At 45.4% G+C, this 18,191-nt stretch overlaps 1 long non-coding RNA gene across 1 annotated transcript in view; it reads left to right on the top strand.

The window, feature by feature from the left end:
• LOC148778460 (uncharacterized) overlaps nt 1–17,878 on the top strand; it is a 29,043-nt gene extending 11,165 nt beyond the window's left edge. Inside the window, exons 3-4 of the long non-coding RNA XR_016039054.1 lie at nt 13,395–13,508; nt 16,956–17,878. This is a non-coding gene — a long non-coding RNA (uncharacterized LOC148778460). The remainder of the gene's footprint in view (nt 1–13,394; nt 13,509–16,955) is intronic.
• Nucleotides 17,879–18,191: the final 313 nt, after the last annotated feature.

Genomic DNA, 18,191 nt, shown 5'->3' with positions numbered 1-18,191 from the left:
CCAAGCTTCCCTGTCCTTCACTGTCTCCCACTGTTTTCTCCACTCAAGGTCATTTCCGGGGGTGTCTCTGAACTGGTCTCGAATGAACCTGGGTCTAATTCCCTACTTTTAAGTCTTTGAGCTACTCTTTACCTTTAGTAAATGAGTCCTTTCCTATTTTTAAAACCCATTTCCATGAGTGGAGAAAGAATAGGAAAGATAACACACCAGAGAGTAGGATCACGGGTGATTTATAGTTTACTCTTTTTGTGTATCTGTCAACATTATTTCTTCCATTAATAGGAAATAAAAAAAGAGAGAGACTCTTCATAGTTATTAAGGAATAACAAGTCAGAGAAGGCTTATCCCTTACCTGAGAAGGAAGAAGCAGCCAGCCTGCTATCTGGAGATTCTTCTCTGTTGCCAGGAACCAGCCAGAACAGGAGGCAGCCAGAGAGAGGAGTGCCAGGAAGAATGTGGCCGCCGTCCTGGAGGGAGAGGACCCACTGGGAAGAACAGAACCGGGTCGGCTCAGCCCCTGAGGCTCACTCTCTCCAGGGACCTGGCCTTGGGCCCTAGTCTCCCACCTCCGACCACTGTGGGCCATCACCAGCTCACTTCAGAAAAAGGCCCTTAAACCAGATACTGCCCACTTCCAAATAAAAGAGAGCTTCAAATAAAAGTAAATGAGAAGCACCTTAGTCCCTACCACCACCCTGGCAAGCAAGGCTGAAAATGCATTTCCTTATGTATTTCATCTATCTGAAGGGGTCACACTGGGGACTTTGAGCCTGGTCTGGGAGGTATTCAGACTGTCAGGTATTCAGACTGTCTCCTTGAGGAACTACAGAGGAAGAATGTCCAAGGCCTGGTTTGGACAGAGAGGATCCTGGACCCCCAGTTGCTGAATAGAAGTGTCTGGGGTCAGGGCTGCCATCCTAGGTTAGAGGGAGCTGGGGTAGGTCGGGGTGGTTGGGACAGGTGTGGCCTGCTCCAGGCTTAGGGAGGTTCGGATAGGCACAATTAACCCATAAAGTCCTTTCCTTTTCCTTAAGGGTTTTCCTTCCAAGGCTGCCTCTGATGTTTGTTTAGATCTCATCTCACTGGAGGAGGGTGTAGTACGAGGGGAGGGGACTTGCTCGGGCCCCTAAGCTGCGCACCTTCTGGGGAAGGCAGAGGCCACATGGTCAGAGGTTAAGTGCTTGACCTTGCTCATTGAGGGGAGGGTTTTTCTGAATCCTCCACTGGCCTGCCCAGATTTTAAGTCTCTCAGTTGGGGTTAAGATGGTCAAGCAGTGGGGAAAGGAAAGGGGAATAGTTCAGAAACTGGCCTAGAGGGACCTGTGAACCATATCTTACACCAAGATCAGGTCCCTCAGGCAGACAGTTAACTTGGAAGGTCAGCAACCACTCACCATGCCTCCCTTGCCCCAGCTCACCTTTCAGCCTGTGTTCCAGACAGGCTGCCCATACGGCCTGGCCATGTGTCCTGCGGTGGCGTGGCCAGCTTTCCCTCCCAGACCAGGCTCATTCATTTGGCTCCATCACCCCTGGCCCAATTGCTCTGGAATCCAGCTGTGTTCACATGTCAATTCATTTGCTCATTCAGTGAGTATGGAGACATTTCATCGTTCAATTCAGCCGCTCAGTCGTGTCTGACTCTCTGTGACCCCATGGACTGCAGCAACTCCCTGAGTTTGCTCAGACTCATGTCCATCACATCAGTATTGCCATCCAACCACCTCATCCTCTGTTGTCCCCTTCTCCCGCTTTCAATCTTTCCCAGCATCAGGGTCTTTTCCAATGAGTCGGTTCTTCACATCAAGTGGCCAAAGTACTATTATAATGATATTTTCTTAAATTTCATCATTAAAAATTATAATAGTAGCTCTCATTTTTTGAACACGTAGCTATATATCAGACTGGGCTAAGCATGTTGCCTGCCCTGTTTCACTTAATCCTTACAGCTGCCCAAAGATTGAGGTACAGTCACCGCCTCTGCTTTATAGGTGTGGAAACAGGCTTAAAGGAGTGAAGGGATTGAGTGACCAAGCCGGGATTTGAACCCAGACTGTTTGCTCATAAATTCAATCCCTGAACCACCATTTTCTGTTGCCTGAAAAAGCAGTCATTCAGTGAACTTAGTGAGGGCCAGCTCTGGCCAGGCGTCTGTACACAGGGTGGGAGAGAAATGAGTAATGTCTCTTTCTGCCCGCACGGAAGCCTGGTGGGCGAACCCTCATCAGATTCATCTGGTGGGGAAGCCCTCTCCACCTTTCTCTGTCTATGGCTGTAGTTTTGTGAAATTGGTTTTACTCTCAGATAACAGTGATTCGTGTGTGTGGGAGGATTCCATGAGAGTTCACTGTAATCTGCAGATGTGCCTTCCTCGGCGTGCACACACATACACGACAAAGCACATCTAGGTGAGAACTTCGATTCTGGAGATGAGCCACTTGAGTTCAGATCTTGACTCTGCCATTTACTACCTGCGAGACCTTGGGCACGTCCTTTGATCTCTTTGATCCTCCGTTTCTTCATCTTTAAACTCCTACTTTGTAAGGTTTTACATGCGGTGACACATGCAAAGCATTTACACCACTAATGCACCCTCAGTCCTGGTGATGTCAGCTATTGTTGCCATCATTAGGGGTGGGCCTATCTGGCCTCCCCAGTGAAACAGTGCGTTCTTGTCTTGTCTCTTCCTTTGCTCCTGCCACCCAGGACACTCAGCCCAAGGCAGGTGTGCCTGGGAGTTAGTCACCATGCTCCCCAGCCTCACAGGGGACGTGAGCATGAATGTTCCCCTCTGCCAAGGCGCCTCTGAAACCTGAGTCATGCCTCGGCAGCTCTCCCTACAGAGAGATTTCCTTCAGCCTCAACCCACTCCCCTTTCGCAAGAAACTCAGGCCTTCGTACCCTCCTAGGTCATGTGCAGATCCCCACAGTTTTACCCACTGATGGACCCTAGGGAAATCTCCCTGGAGATCAGACTCTTGATAGGCAGATGATAGAGACTTGACTCTCTAGCCAGTGGCTTTGACTGTACTTCCAAATTCCTAGTGGTCTCTGAATTGACTGATGACCCAGTTTAGGGTCACAGCATTTCATCTGGCCATCCTTGAACTAAGTGACAACTCAGACACAAGCACCATCTGGATGGGACAAGCTCGGGTGCTTATGTTTGTTTCACTCTCTTCCATTCTCCAATCCCTGAGGGTTCCTTGAAGCCTGTGAGGTGGTTTGGGGGTATTGAAAGTTAGGGCTGTCAACTTAAAAGACTTGTTGTGCCTTAGATAGTTTCCTGTTAATGGTGACCAGCTCCAGGTCTCAAAAGACCCATGTTCAAAACCTGGCTCAGCCTTTCGTTAGCTGGGACCCTGAGCTTCATAACTTGTTTCTCAGGAGTTTCTTTTCTCATCTGTAAAATGGGAATAATAGTATTATTTACCTCATAGGGTGGTTGGAGAAGGCAATGGCAACCCACTCCAGTACTCTTTCCTGGAAAATCCCGTGGACGGAGGAGCCTGGTAGGCTGCAGTCCGTGGGGTCGCGAAGAATCGGACACAACTGAACGACTTTCACTTTTCACTTTCATGCATTGGAGAAGGACATGGCAACCCACTCCAGTGTTCTTGCCTGGAAAATCCCAGGGACAGAGGAGCCTGGTGGGCTGCCTTCTATGGGGTCGCACAGAGTCAGGCACGACTGAAGCGACTTAGCAGCAGCAGCAGGGAGTGGTTACGAGGATTAAATGCATGTGAAACATTTAATATAGTGCCTGGCACATAGTCCTGTTGTTATGCAATGAAGGAGAAAGTGCTGGACCCAGAGTCGAGAGATTGGGGTATGAGTTCCAGCTCTGCTACTCATTGGCTGTGTAGACCTTAGGCAAGTTAACTCCCCATCTCTGAGTTTCTTCAACTGTGAAATGAAAGTTTTGGGTTTGAAGGTCAGTTGGGTTCTTTTTACCTATGTAATATCTGTGAACTGTGACTTTGAAGGTATATACACCTTATAATAAATATATATATAAACCCAGAAAAGAAAAAAAAAGTTAGTACCAGATGTTTCATCCATTTCACAAACCCCAGGACCCTCGACACCATCTTCAAAAGCCACCCCGTCTAGCAGCCTCTAGGCTGAGCCTTCTCAACCCAAGAAACTGTTAGAGCCCAAGAAGCTTACTGGAGCCACAGGCAGGCCTTAGGGAAGAAAGCAAAGCAGGCATCACGATGAACCGCATCACAATGAACCAGCCAGCCCCCAACATCCCAATATCCCAGGATTTTACCCTTCTGTGCCTTAGGCAAGAATCTAATCAGAAAGGATTAGTTTATGGCAAGGGATGTTTCCTCTGTAGCCTGAAAATGTTCTGATCTGTTGTAAAACAGGCCCTGCCAGGGAAATAGAACAGTTTCTTTTTGGTCTAGCGACCTCTGACACTGCCCCCCTTCCTGGCCCGCCTGGCTGTCTCAGCTACCCCCTGCAGGAGACAAACGCTGGGCAAGGGGGAGGCGGTCAGCATCCCTAAGGACTGGGGAGTCCCTCCCCAGAGAGTCTCCATGAGTGCAGAGTCCCACTGAGTTATTCTTATGCTCTGTTTGAAGCCTCAGGGGGATGAGCTGGGTGGGATTTGCTGAAAATGAAAAGCAGTTTGTTTCAACTCGTTCTACCAGTTTTTACCCTCTACAGTAAAACATCACTTAACCATTTTAACGGAACAAATTTACCTTTACAGAGACAGTGGGTCTAAGAGGAATTTGTTGGTGGTAACTGGCAAACAGAGGGACCTTTTATGAAGCCCTGAGTAGCCAGCATTGTGCCAAACATCTTACATCCATTATCTTACTTAAAAAATTACTAGCTTCACTGTGGCGGGGGGGTGGGGGGGAATATGGTTTTACTTTTTCAGGTGAGAAAACTGAGGTCCAAAAATGTAAAGTGATTTGCTCAGAGTCAGTGGTGGAGAGGGCACTTGTATTACTGCAGGGCATCCACTGCAGCCATGACTTCATGCAGACTTGAGTGAAGCCTTGTTGGTGAAGCTGTGCCCAGGCAGAGATCTGCCTACCTTTTATGAAACCTCAGGCTCAGTTTTCTAGAAGACCTACCTGATCACTTTTTAGTCCTTTGATAGCTCAGGGCTCTTGGGGCTCCCTCATAGCTCAGTTGGTAAAGAATCCGCCTGCAGTGCAGGAGACCCCAGTTGGATCCCTAGGTTGGAAAGATCCCTTCAGGAAGGGAAGGGATAGGCTACCCATTCCAGTGTTCTTGGGCTTCCCTTGTGACTCAGCTGATAAAGAATCTGCCTGCAATGTGGGAGACCTAGGTTCAATCCCTGGGTTGGGAAGATCCCCTGGAGAAGGGAAAGGCTACCCACTCCAATATTCTGGCCTAGAGAATTCCATGGACTGTATAGTCCATGGAGTGTGACAGAGTTGGACACAACTGAGTGACTTTACTTCTTTCTGTGGAAGAGACTGTTTCCAGGGATAGATGGAGGACCCTGTTTCCTGGTCACTGTCATGTCCAATGGCCAGTTACCATGGGCTTTTCTCCCCTGCCCAGGAAATGCCAGGTCCAGACACAGCCAGTTGTGAAGATAAAGAGTGGAAGAATTCTGCAGTGTGGATGCCCTTCCCAGGGTCTAGTCCAGCCCTGAGCCTGTTCCTTCTCCAGCTGGGAAGTGTCTTTCCTCTCCCTGCTTTGTGTAACTGCTCCCCCCAAGGCAAGCCCACTTCCTTCTCTCCTCTCCCTGTGCCTTCCTGAGGAAGTAGCTGCCTTTTCTTCACGGCAGGTGGCTCTGCCCTGCTCTGGCTCCAGTTTCCTGTGCCTGTGCCGTTTGCTCCATAACTCTCCAGAACCCAAACTGCTTCCAAACTCTCTGAAGTCATTTCAGGGAATCCCCAGAATTTATCCTGGGAGACACAAGAATGCCCAAGATGCTCCAGGCAGAAAAGGTTCTGGGATCGAAACATTTGGGGCCCAAAAAGCTTCATACCAGACTCTTCTAGAAATCAACCATATACAGCTATCAAGCCAAGTCACCGAAGAGATCTGCAGTGAGAAAGCCTGTTTCGTTTGTTTTTTTCAACAAACCGAGCTGACCATGAAATCATCTCCCCCTCATCTCTACTATATACCTATAAAACCTGTAGAACCAGTGATCCGCTGTGGAGCATACTTAGATGCTACCCTCAGCCTGCCACCAAAGTATAAAGTTGACCTTCCTATTTCTCCTGGCTGATCTAACATGCAAAATAATCTAAGGTGACATCTGATCAGTAGGGTCTTCAAGAAAGACATATTCAATGGGGACAGAGTCTCTTAACACGATTTGATGAAGACGCTACTTCCAGAAAAAATCGGGTTTTTGCAGGGAAGAGGAGGAGTAGAATTTGAAACAACCAGCAGACAGGGTTTACCAGCTTTTTTATTCACTTCCTATTTCGAGGACCAAGCCAGGGATGGAATGCAATGGAAAATAGTCAAAGTCCAGAGCCCAGTATCAGATAAATACTTTTAGGGTGAAGCAATGAATGATCTAACAATTGGTCTCCTGGCCTCCAGGCTCTTCCCAGTCCATTTTTATGCTACTGGCTGTATATATATGGTCTCAAAACCCAGATCTCATCAGTCCACTTTATTGTCCAGGAATCCTCTTCCCTGCTTCCTTCAGGATAAAGTCTATATGCCTTGACCTGGCATTTAAAACCCTGTAAAGCAAAACTCCAACCTACCTTTTCATCCTTCTTTCCTACTCCTTCCCACTGGGTACTCATTCTAGTCACACCCACCTCCCCAAATACAGTCTTTCTTCCTTCCTGCCTTTTCCCAAGCTATTCTTTTTGCCTCGGATTTCCTCCCTTGCCCCGACTGTCACAAATTCAGTCCTAGCAATGCTTCGAGTCTCAGTGCAGAACCGGCCACCCATGTTAAATGAAAGCAAGACACAAAAGGAGAACATTATGAATGATTCCATTTAGACAAAAGTCAAAAATAGGCAAAAACTAATCTGTTGTGGAAAAAACAATCAGAGCCAAGCTGTGTGCTAAGTTCCTTATACATGTGTTTAGTTGTCCCATCACTTCATGGCAGATAGAGAAACAATGGAAACAGTGAGAGATTTTATTTTGGGGGCTCCAAAATCACTGCAGCTGGTGACTGCAGCCATGAAATTAAAAGACACTTGCTTCTTGGAAGAAAAGCTGTGACCAACCTAGACAACATATTAAAAAGCAGAGACATTACTTTGCCAACCAAGATCTGTCTAGTCAAAACTTTGGTTTTTCCAATAGTCATGTATGAATGTGAGAGTTGGACTATAAAAAAAGCTGAGCCCCAAAGAATTGATGCTTTTGAACTGTGGTGTTGGAGAAGACTCTTGAGAGTCCCTTGGACTGCAAGGAGATCCAACCAGTCAATCCTAAAGGAGTCCACCCAAACCCATGTCTGTTGAGTCGGTGATGCCATCCAACCATCTCATCATCCTGGAGTGGGTAGCCCTTCCCTTCTCCAGGGGATCTTCCCAACCCTGGGATCAAACCCAGGTCTCCCACATTGCAGGCACATTCTTTACCAGCTGAGCCACAAGGGAAGCCTGATATATATATATGTATACACACACTTAATCCCCATGAGATTACAGGGTAGTCATTAAGTGTGAAAACAGAAAAGTCTGCATCACAAATGTGAATGGTTTAGCTGTATTACATTATATACATTAGCTATATTACATTATAGGCAAATTATAGGATATTAAAAAGCAGAGACATTAATTTGCCAAACAAGGTCTGTCTAGTCAAGGCTATGGTTTTTCCAGTGGTCATGTATGGATGTGAGAGTTGGACTGTGAAGAAAGCTGATTGCCGAAGAATTGATGCTTTTGAACTGTGGTGTTGGAGAAGACTCTTGAGAGTCCTTCGGACTGCAAGGAGATCTAACCAGTCCATTCTAAAGGAGATCAGAGCTGGGAGAAGACTCTTGAGAGTCCGTTGGATTGCAAGGAGATCCAATCAGTCCATTCTAAAGGAGATCAGTCCTGGGTGTTCATTGGAAGGACTGATGCTAAAGCCGAAAGTCCAATACTTTGGCCACCTCATGCGAAGAGTTGACTCACTGGAAAAGACTCTGATGCTGGGAGGAATTGGGGGCAGGAAGAGAAGGGGACGACAGAGGATGAGATGGCTGGATGGCATCACCGACTCAATGGACATAAGTTTGAGTGAACTCCAGGAGTTGGTGATAGACTGGGAGGTCTGGCGTGCTGTGATTCATGGGGTTGCAAAGAGTCGGACACAACTGAGTGACTGAACTGAACTGAACTGAAGGGTGTCTCAGACTGTAAAGATAATACCTGCAATGCAGGAGACCCAGGTTCCATCCCTGTGTTGGGAAGATCCCCTGGTAATCCACTCCAGTATTCTTGCCTGGGAAATCTCATGGACAGAGGAACCTGGCGGACTACAGCCATGGGATTGCAAAGAGTTGGACATGACTTTGCAACTAAACAATAGTATCTATGTGCAGTGGATGAGATGGTTGGATGGCATCACTGACTCGATGGACATGAGTTTGAGCAAGCTCCAAGAGTTGGTGAAGGACAGAAGCCTGGCATGCTGCAGTCCATGGGGTCGCAAAGAGACACTACTGAGAGACTGAATTGAACCGTCCAGGCTTTATGTGATTATGTGTGTGTGTGTATATGTATTACTATTACAGTCTCCACTTTACACTGAGAATACCAAGGCCTAAGATCAGAGGAATGTGTTGTGCTAGAAATAGGATATAAACCCAGACTGCCTGATCTCAGAGCCATTAAGCTGGACTAGCTCCAAAGTGGCACCATTAAATCCAGGTGAAATGTGAGATTTGAAAACAGTGGTTTCCCTGAAATTGAAAGTGTGTGTGTGTGTGTGTGTGTGTGTGTGTATTTCTGGGAAGTGTAAAGTCTTTGGAGGATTCCCATGGCTCCAGGAAGTGGGTGCTTAACTAGAGGGGGACTTGGGTTTGTAACTCTAACTTCACCGTTTATCAGTTGCGTGACTTGCATGGGCAAATTGTTTGATACGACCTAACATGGGTCCTCCCACCTTCGAGACTGGTATAACAGTGCCTACCTCATGGCTTTTAAGGGAGGAGTCCTTCAGTGAGATAAAGCATGCAAACCTCTCAGCATGTGTAAATCCTCAGTAAATGTTGAGTTTATCAGTGTTATCATTTTGCTATTATGATTATAACTCCCTGTCTCCTCCTCCTCCCATTCCCCACGTGCTGCATACACACACACACACACAGAATTCTTTCGAGTCTAAGCCATTGTTGCAGATACTTCTATCACAAGCACATCAGAGTAGCCAGTCAGCCCAGGGGATAAAAAAAAACAAAAAACATCCAGCCAACTCCCTGGTGGGGCTGACTCCAGGGAATCTTTATGATTTGGGTCAATAAAAGAATCTTTGGCTCCTTCTTTGGGCTTCTCCTTGCCTAACTTTCTGAAATGGATTGGCTCGAAACCTTACAACATGAAGAACAGGCCCACTGTGACCCAGGTGCCCACCTTAGAACTGCGGGTGAAGTGCAGGCCCTGGCGTTCAGGGGCTGATGGGAAGACTGGAGCCCCCATCTGGAACCTTGACCTTTGGGATTCTGCCTGAGGAGGGCTGGCTGAGGATGAGGGTCCCCCTTTGTAGTTTTAAAGACCAGACCTTAGGGTGTTCTGCCCTCAACCCGAAACAACTATCTGGCAGGTGGAGGAGGTGCCAGGGAAAAATCTACTCAATAGGTCATGCTTTTGGTCTCTGATGTGTAGAATTCAATAGGTCAGGTTATTTAAAAAAAAATTTTTTTTATGATTTTTTTCTTATTTCAAAAGAAACCCATGGTCTTTGAGAAGGGAAAAAATAAATTCAATGCACATAATGAAGAAATGTTATCCAAAGAGAACCACCATTGGTCTTCCCTACACTTTACCTGTTTAGAGGAAGACTACTGCCCTGCAATTAAATGCACAACCTCTCCAACTGGATTCTAACCCTAGCTGTATACATGTGGGCTAGTCTCTTGAACCCTCTGAGCCTCAATTCCTCAATTGTAAAATGAAAATAAAATATATATATATATATATATTTTTTTTTAAAACAGAGCATCTATGTTATATGACTGAAATAACACCTAAAAGTGACTCAATAAATGTTCAATTCAGTTCAGTTCAGTCGCTCAGTCATGTCCGACTCTTTGTAACTCCATGAACTGCAGTACACCAGGGCTCCATGTCCATCACCAACTCACGGAGTGTACCCAAACTCATGTCCATTGAGTCAGTTATGCCATCCAACCAACTCATCCTCTGTTGTCCCCTTCTCCTCCTGTCCTCAATCTTTCCCAGCATCAGGGTCTTTTCAAATGAGTCAGCCCTTCACATCAGGTGGCCAAAGTATTGGAGTTTTAGCTTCAACATTAGTCCTTCCAATGAACACCCAGGACTGGTCTCCTTTAGAATGGACTGGTTGGATCTCCTTGCAGTCCAAGGGACTCTCAGGAGTCTTCTCTAGCACCACAGTTCAAAAGCATCAATTCTTTGGAGCTCAACTTTCTTTATAGTTCAACTCTCACATCCATACATGACCACTGAAAAAAACCATAGCCTTGACTAGACGGACTTTTGTGGACAAAGTAATGTCTCTGCTTTTTAATATGCTATCTAGGTTGGTCATAACTTTCCTTCCAAGGAGTAAGCTTCTTTTAATTTCATGGCTGCAATCAGCATCCGCAGTGATTTTGGAGCCCAAAAAAATAAAGTCTGACACTGTTTCCACTGTTTCCCCATCTATTTCCCATGAAGTGATGGGACCAGATGCCATGATCTTAGTTTTCTGAATGTTGAGTTTTAAGTCAACTTTTTCACCCTTCTCTTTCACTTTTATCTAGAGGCTCTTTAGTTACTCTTCACTTTCTGCCATAAGCGTGGTGTCATCTGCATATCTGAGGTTACTGATATTTCTCCCGGCAATCTTGATTCCAGCTTGTGCTTCTTCCAGCCCAGCGTTTCTCATAATGTACTCTGCATATAAGTTAAATAAGCAGGGTGACAATATACAGCCTTGACATACTCCTTTTCCTGTTTGGAACCAGTCTGCTGTTCATATCCAGTTCTAACTGTTGCATCCTTACCTGCATACAGGTTTCTCAAGAGGCAGGTCAGGTGATCTGGTATTCCCATCTCTTTCAGAATGTTCCACAGTTTCTTGTGATCCACACAGTCAAAGGCTTTGGCATAGTCGATAAAGCAGAAATAGATGTTTTTCTGGAACTCTCTTGCTTTTTCGATGATCCGGCAAATGTTGGCAATTTGATCTCTGGTTCCTCTGCCTTTTCTAAAACCAGCTTGAACATCTGGAAGTTCACGGTTCATGTATTGCTGAAGCCTGGCTTGGACAATTTTAAGCATTACTTTTCTAGTGTGTGAGATTGAGTGCAATTGTGTGGTAGTTTGAGCACTCTTTGGTGTTGCCTTTCTTTGGGATTGGAATAAAAACTGACCTTTTGCAGTCCTGTGGCCACTGCTGAGTTTTCCAAATTTGATGGCATGTTGAGTGCAGCACTTTCACAGCATCATCTTTTAGGAAGTCTTTCTTATCTCTCCTTTCTGTTCTTTGGAACTCTGCATTCAAATGGGTATATCTTTCCTTTTCTCCTTCGCTTTTCACGGCTCTTCTTTTCACAGCTATTTGTAAGGCCTCCTCAGGTAGCCATTTTGCTATTTTGCATTTCTTTTTCTTGGGGATGTCTTGCTCCCTGTCTCCTGTACAATGTCATGAACGTCCATCCATAGTTCAACAAATGTTAGCTCTTCTTATAGCAAATGCAGATTCTTGAAAAAAGTTGCTGTCACACCATAGATCCTGTTTATAACCTGCTTTTTACCCCCACTAGCCAACAATGTGAATCTCTTTCCAACATCAAATGTTCCATTATGACCTTTGTATGGAAGATATGGCCTCATTTATCAGTCCCCCACTGATGGATATTCAGGACGTACCCAGTATTTCTATTTTTATAAACAAATGCTACGTGTACTATGACTAAACCTTTGTGTCCAGTCATCATTATTTCCTTGGAGCCACTTTCAAGAAGTAGAATTTCAGGGGGGTTTTAGGGTAGGTACAAATTTATGGTTTTTGATACCTGTTACCAGACTGCCCTCCAGAAAGGTTATATTGAGTTCTTTTCCCACCAAGAGGGAACCAGAGTGACTGTTTCCCTGTATCATCACCAACACTGGTTTTTATCATTTTGGTCCATCTATAAGCAATTTTCTTGAGCAAGGGGATTTGTTCTATCTGTCTGATTCAACTGGAACTCCCAGAGGGTAGGGCAGGGAGGTATTAACCGTTCCTTCCATGTGTAGCTCCCATGCCTAGTACATGCTCTTCACACAACAAACACTCACAAACTAGCTAAACTGAGTCTCTAAAGACAGAGTGACTTTAAGCGCCCTGAACAGACAGTTCTTAATGATGCAAAACTGAACAACTAAAAATGGTACCTGGAGGAAATTCAGAGACTGTGCACAGAAGCAAAGTCACTTCCAGAAGCACTGCCCTAATATTCAGATCTTAATCACCTGAAATCAGCCTGGGCCAGGGCCACATATCTGCCAGCAGATTTGCATGTATAACTAGAGATCCACTCTGGTTTCAAATACATAGGGGAGCTCTGAGCCAGGAGACAGGTTTCGCACTGTCACCATTTTGGCGGTGGCCCAGGACACGTCACCTCATCCTTTTGGGCTTGGTGTCCCTATCGGCTTAGTAGTGTTTCTGCCAGAGGTATTTTAACAATCATGGAATACCACCATGCTGTAGACAGGTTGGCATGTGGGTAAAGAAATAGACCCTGGAGTTGGGGGTTCTGGGTTCAAAACTCTTGCTTTGTAGCATCCTCACTATGTGAATTTGGACAATGGGACTCCTCTGAGACCTGTCCCCAAACTTTTTGGTACCAGGGACCGGTTTCACGGAAGATCTCCACGGAGCAGGATGGTGGTGGTGTGGGGTGGGTGGGTGGCATCGGATGATTCAAGAGTGCTACATTTATTGTGCACCTTATTTCTATTATTCTTACCTCAGCTCCACCTCAGATCATCAGGCACTAGATCCTGGAGGCTGGGGACCCCTGCTTTAGAGGGTTTGGTAAACAGATTAAATCAACTCATCTGTGCAAATCCCTTAGGACAGTGCTTGGTACATAGTGAGCACTAAGTGTCAGCAGTGACTTGTCTGATTTAAACCTTGCAGTATCACTGTGAGGTAGCGATTCCTTTTCCATCTTAAAGACGGGGAATGAGGAGTGGAGAAGTCACACAGCTAGGAAGGATAAAGCCTGCACTGAGCTCACGATCTCTCACTCAGGACTTTTGCAGAAACCTGAAATATGAAAACTGGAAAACACCTTCCACGTCATCTCATCCAGTCTTGATGAGGCCCAGAGTATGGAATGGACTTGCCTACGGATGCGTACGCAAGGTACTTGACCAAGCAGGGCCTGGGCTCCAGCCTCCCCATGGCTGCTCGGGACCCTACTGCCTAGTGCCCAGAGAAAGAAGCCTCTGTCTCTGCCCAGTCACTGCCCTCCCTCCTGGGCAAGGAGAGGAGCCCAGAAGCTTGTGGGGACTTGATCGACTCTCTGGCCAGGCACAGGCCAGGTGCTCAGAGAAGCTGCTGTTGTCACTGGCCGCTCCAATTACTCCTTTTGTGCAGTCATTCCAGTCTCGGGTCCCCTCCCAGAGGGACGGTCATCTACCAGCTCCTGCCTGGACTTGTCCTCTTTGGAGCTCCCCTGGGTGCCGAGGCAGGGGGACTCCGAGCTTGGTTGCTCTTGCTGCCAGGCCCACGCTGCTCCCTGTTCAGACTCAGCACTGGGCAGGGGATGTGAGATCCTGGGGGAATGGGCCCCTGCCCCCTCCTCAACAGCTCACTCTTCTCTGCCTTGTTCTTAGGCTGTCTTTATAAAAAATGATACATTTAACCTAACATATTAAAATTATTACTTCAGTGTGTTGTCAATATACATAAAGCATTAATGCTGCTGCTGCTAAGTCACTTAATGAGGGGATCTTATTTTTTTGTACAAATTGTTAAACTCTGATATAGATTTTAATACTACAACACAGCTCATTTTGGATGCTACATTTTCAAGGGCTAGTTCTTGCCTGGAGAATCCCAGGGATGGGGGAGCCTGGTGGGCTGCCGTCTATGGGGTCGCACAGAGTCAGACACGACTGAAGCGACTTAGCAGCAGCAGCAGCAGCAGCACCAGGGACCAAAAAGTGGAAAAATCTACATGTCCACTGACTGGTAACTTAACAAGAGGTAGTATATCCATACAGTTGTTCAGTTGAGTCACTCAGTCGTGTCCAACTCTTTGAGACCCCATGGACTGCAGCACGCCAGGCTTCCCTGTCCATCACCAACTTCCTGAGCTTATTCAAACTCATGTTCATCGAGTCGGTGATGCCATCCAACCATCTCATCCTCTATTGTCCCCTTCTCCTCCTGCCTTCAATCTTTCCCAGCATCAGGGTCTTTTCAAATGAGTCAGCTCTTCACATCAGGTGGCCAAAGTATTGGAGTTTCAGCTTCAGCATCAGACCTCCCAATGAATATTCAGGACTGCTTTCCTTTAGAATAGACTGGTTTGATCTCCTTGCAGTCCAAGGGACTCTCAAGAGTCTTCTCCGGGACTTCCCTAGTGGCCCAGTGGCTAAGACACTGCACTCCCAATAGAGGGGCCCCGGGTTCAATCCCTGGTCTGGGAACTAGATCCCACATGCCGCAATTAAAATATCCCTTGTGCAGCCAAATAAATCATAATGAAAGCTTTTATAAAAAAAAAAAGAATCTTCTCCAACACCAGAGTTCAAAAGACATCAATTCTTTGGCACTCAGCTTTCTTTATAGTCCAACTCTCACATCCATATATGACTACTGGAAAAACCATAGCTTTGACTCAATGGACCTTTGTTGGCAAAGTAATGTCTCTGCTTTTTAATATGTTGTCTAGGTTGGTCACAGCTTTTCTTCCGAGGAGTAAGCGTCTTTTAATTTCATGGCTACAGTCACCATCTGCAGTGATTTTGGAGCCCAGAAAAATAAAGTCTGTCACTGTTTCCATTGTTTCCCCACCTATTTGCTGTGAACTGATTGGACTGGATGCCATGATCTTCGTTTTCTGAATATTGAATTTTAAGCCAACTTTTTCACTCTCCTCTTTTACTTTCATTATTCAGCCTTAAAAAGGAATAAAGTACAACAGGAGGAAAGCTTGAAAAAATTACAGAGGCTAAGGGAAAGAAACCAGGCTCAAAAGACCATATATATATGTTGAATGATTCCTTTTATGTAAAATGTCCAGAATAGGCAGATCTACAGAGAAAGGAAATAGATGGTGGTTGTCAGGGGACTAGGAGTTGGAGGGTGTGGAGTGACTGCTACTAGGGACAGAATTTCTCTAGGGGGTGATGAATTGCTCTGGAATAAGTGTGATGGGTGCATAACCTTGTGAATACACTGATAGCCATTAAGTTGTATACTTTAAAATAGTGAATTGAGTGATATAGGAATTCTATCTTGATTTTAAAAATAAATGATATATTAAAAATAAAATGTAGTCATATCAAAACAGTAAAATTGTACCTTTTTGTCCTTTTTCAATTTATTTTTTATATTGAAGTATATTTGATTTACAATGTTGTGTTAGTTTCAGGTACAGCAAAGTGATCCAGGAATATATTATACATATAGCTATTCTTTTTCAGATTCTTTTCCCATGTAGGTTATTACAGAGTGCTGAGTAGAGTTTCCTGTGCTACACAGTAAAAAAAAGTGAAAGTGAAGGTCACTCAGTCGTGTCCTTGCGACCCCATGGACTATACAGTCCCTGGAATTCTCCAGGCAGAAATACTGGAGTGGGTAGCTGTTCTCTTTTCCAGGGGATCGTCCCAACCCAGGGATTGAACCCAATCTCCCACCTTGAAGACAGATTCTTTACCATCTGTCCTTGTTAATTAGCTGTTTTATATATAGTAGTGTGTGTATGTTAATCCCAAACTTCTAATTTATCCCCCGCCACCTTTGCTCAGAAACTAAGAAGCCTCTTGATGAAAGTGAAAGAGGAGAGTGAAAAGGTTGGCTTGAAGCTCAACATTCAGAAAACAAAGATCATGGCATCTGGTCCCATCACTTCATGGGAAGTAGATGGGGAAACAGTGGAAACAGTGGCTGACTTTATATTTTTGGGCTCCAAAATCACTGCAGATGTTGATTGTAGCCATGAAATTAAAAGACGCTTGCTCCTTGGAAGGAAAGTTGTGACCAATCTAGATAGCATATTAAAAAGCAGAGACATTACTTTGCCAACCAAGGTCCATCTAGTCAAGGCTATGGTTTTTCCCGTAGTCATGTATGGATGTGAGAGTTGGACTGTGAAGAAAGCTGATTGCCGAAGAATCGATGCTTTTGAACTGTGGTGCTAGAGAAGACTCTTGAGAGTCCCTTGGACTGCAAGGAGATCCAACCAGTCCATTCTAAAGGAGATCAATCCTGGGTGTTCTTTGGAAGGACTGATGCTAAAGCTGAAACTCCAATACTTTGGCCACCTCATGCGACAAGTTGACTCACTGGAAAAGACTCTGATGCTGGGAGGGATTGGGGGCAGGAGGAGACGGGGACGACAGTGAATGAGATGGCTGGATGGCATCACTGACTCGATGGACATGAGTTTGAGTGAACTCCGGGAGTTGGTGATGGACAGGGAGGCCTGGCGTGCTGTGATTCATGGGGTCGCAAAGAGTCAGACACGACTGAGCAACTGAACTTAACTGAACCATAAATTTGTTTTCAAAGTCTGTGAGTCAGTTTCTGTATTGTAAATAAGTTCATTTGTATAATTTTTTTTTATATTCCACATATAAGTGATACTTATATGCAGAGTACATCATGAGAAATGCTGGGCTGGATGAAGCAGAGGCTGGAATCAAGATTGCCGGGAGAAATATCAATAACCTCAGATATGCAGATGACATCACCCTTGTGGCAGAAAGTGAAGAGGAACTAAAAAACCTCTTGATGAAAGTGAAAGAGGAGAGTGAAAAAGTTGGCTTAAAGCTCAACTTTCAGAAAACAAAGATCATGGCATCCGGTCCCATCACTTCATGGCAAATAGATGTGGAAACAGTGGCAGACTTAATTTTGGGGGGCTCTAAAATCACTGCAGATGGTGACTGCAGCCATGAAATAAAAAGACGCTTACTCTTTGGAAGAAAAGTTATGACCAACCTAGAAGCATATTAAAAAGCAGAGACATTACTTTGCCAACAAAGTACTTTGCCGGTCTGTCTAGTCAAAGCTATGGTTTTTCCAGTAGTCATGTATGGATGTGAGAGTTGGACTATAAAGAAAGCTGAGAACCGAAGCATTGATGCTTTTGAACTGTGGTGTTGGAGAAGACTCTTGAGAGTCCCTTGGACTGCAAGGAGATCCAACCAGTCCATCCTAAAGGAGATCAGTCCTGAATATTCATTGGAAGGACTGATGCTGAAGCTGAAATTCTAATACTTTGGCCTCGTGATGTGAAGATCTGACTCATTTAAAAAGACCCTGATGTTGGAAAAGATTGAAGGCAAGGGGAGAAGGGGACAACATAGGATGAGATAGCTGGATGGCATCACTGACTCAATGGACATGAGTTTGAGTGGGCTCCGGGAGTTGGTGACAGACAGGGAGGCCTGGTGTGCTGCTGTCCATGGGGTCGCAGAGTTGGACACGACTGAGGGACTAAACTGACCTGATAAGTGATATCATATGATATTTGTCTTTGAATAAAGCTGTTTTTAATAGGAAAATATTTTACACTGATTCAGTTTCCAGGCTTAAATGTAAATTAGTTAAAATGAAATTTAAGATTCAGTTCTTCAGTCACAGTTGCCACATTTCAAGCCGCACTAGGCACGTGGTGTACCAGGGCTACCATCCTGGATGATGCAGCTTTGAGATGTGGCTGCTCCAGGTCACCACCTGAGACTCTGACTGGCATCTTTATCCATCCCTGGCCTGGGTAAAGCCTGGAGGGACCAGGGGCAGACGGGACCAGGACTCTGAGGTGAATGAATGAAGCTGTAAGAGCATACGTGTCTTTTTTTTCCCCCACCA

This window comes from Moschus berezovskii, chromosome 2 (genome assembly GCF_049115385.1).
Source record: "Moschus berezovskii isolate FMDL1 chromosome 2, NW_MosBer_1.0, whole genome shotgun sequence".
Taxonomy (NCBI): domain Eukaryota; kingdom Metazoa; phylum Chordata; class Mammalia; order Artiodactyla; family Moschidae; genus Moschus; species Moschus berezovskii.
Note: the sequence above shows the minus strand (reverse complement) of the source record. Positions and strands in the feature narration are given on the sequence as shown.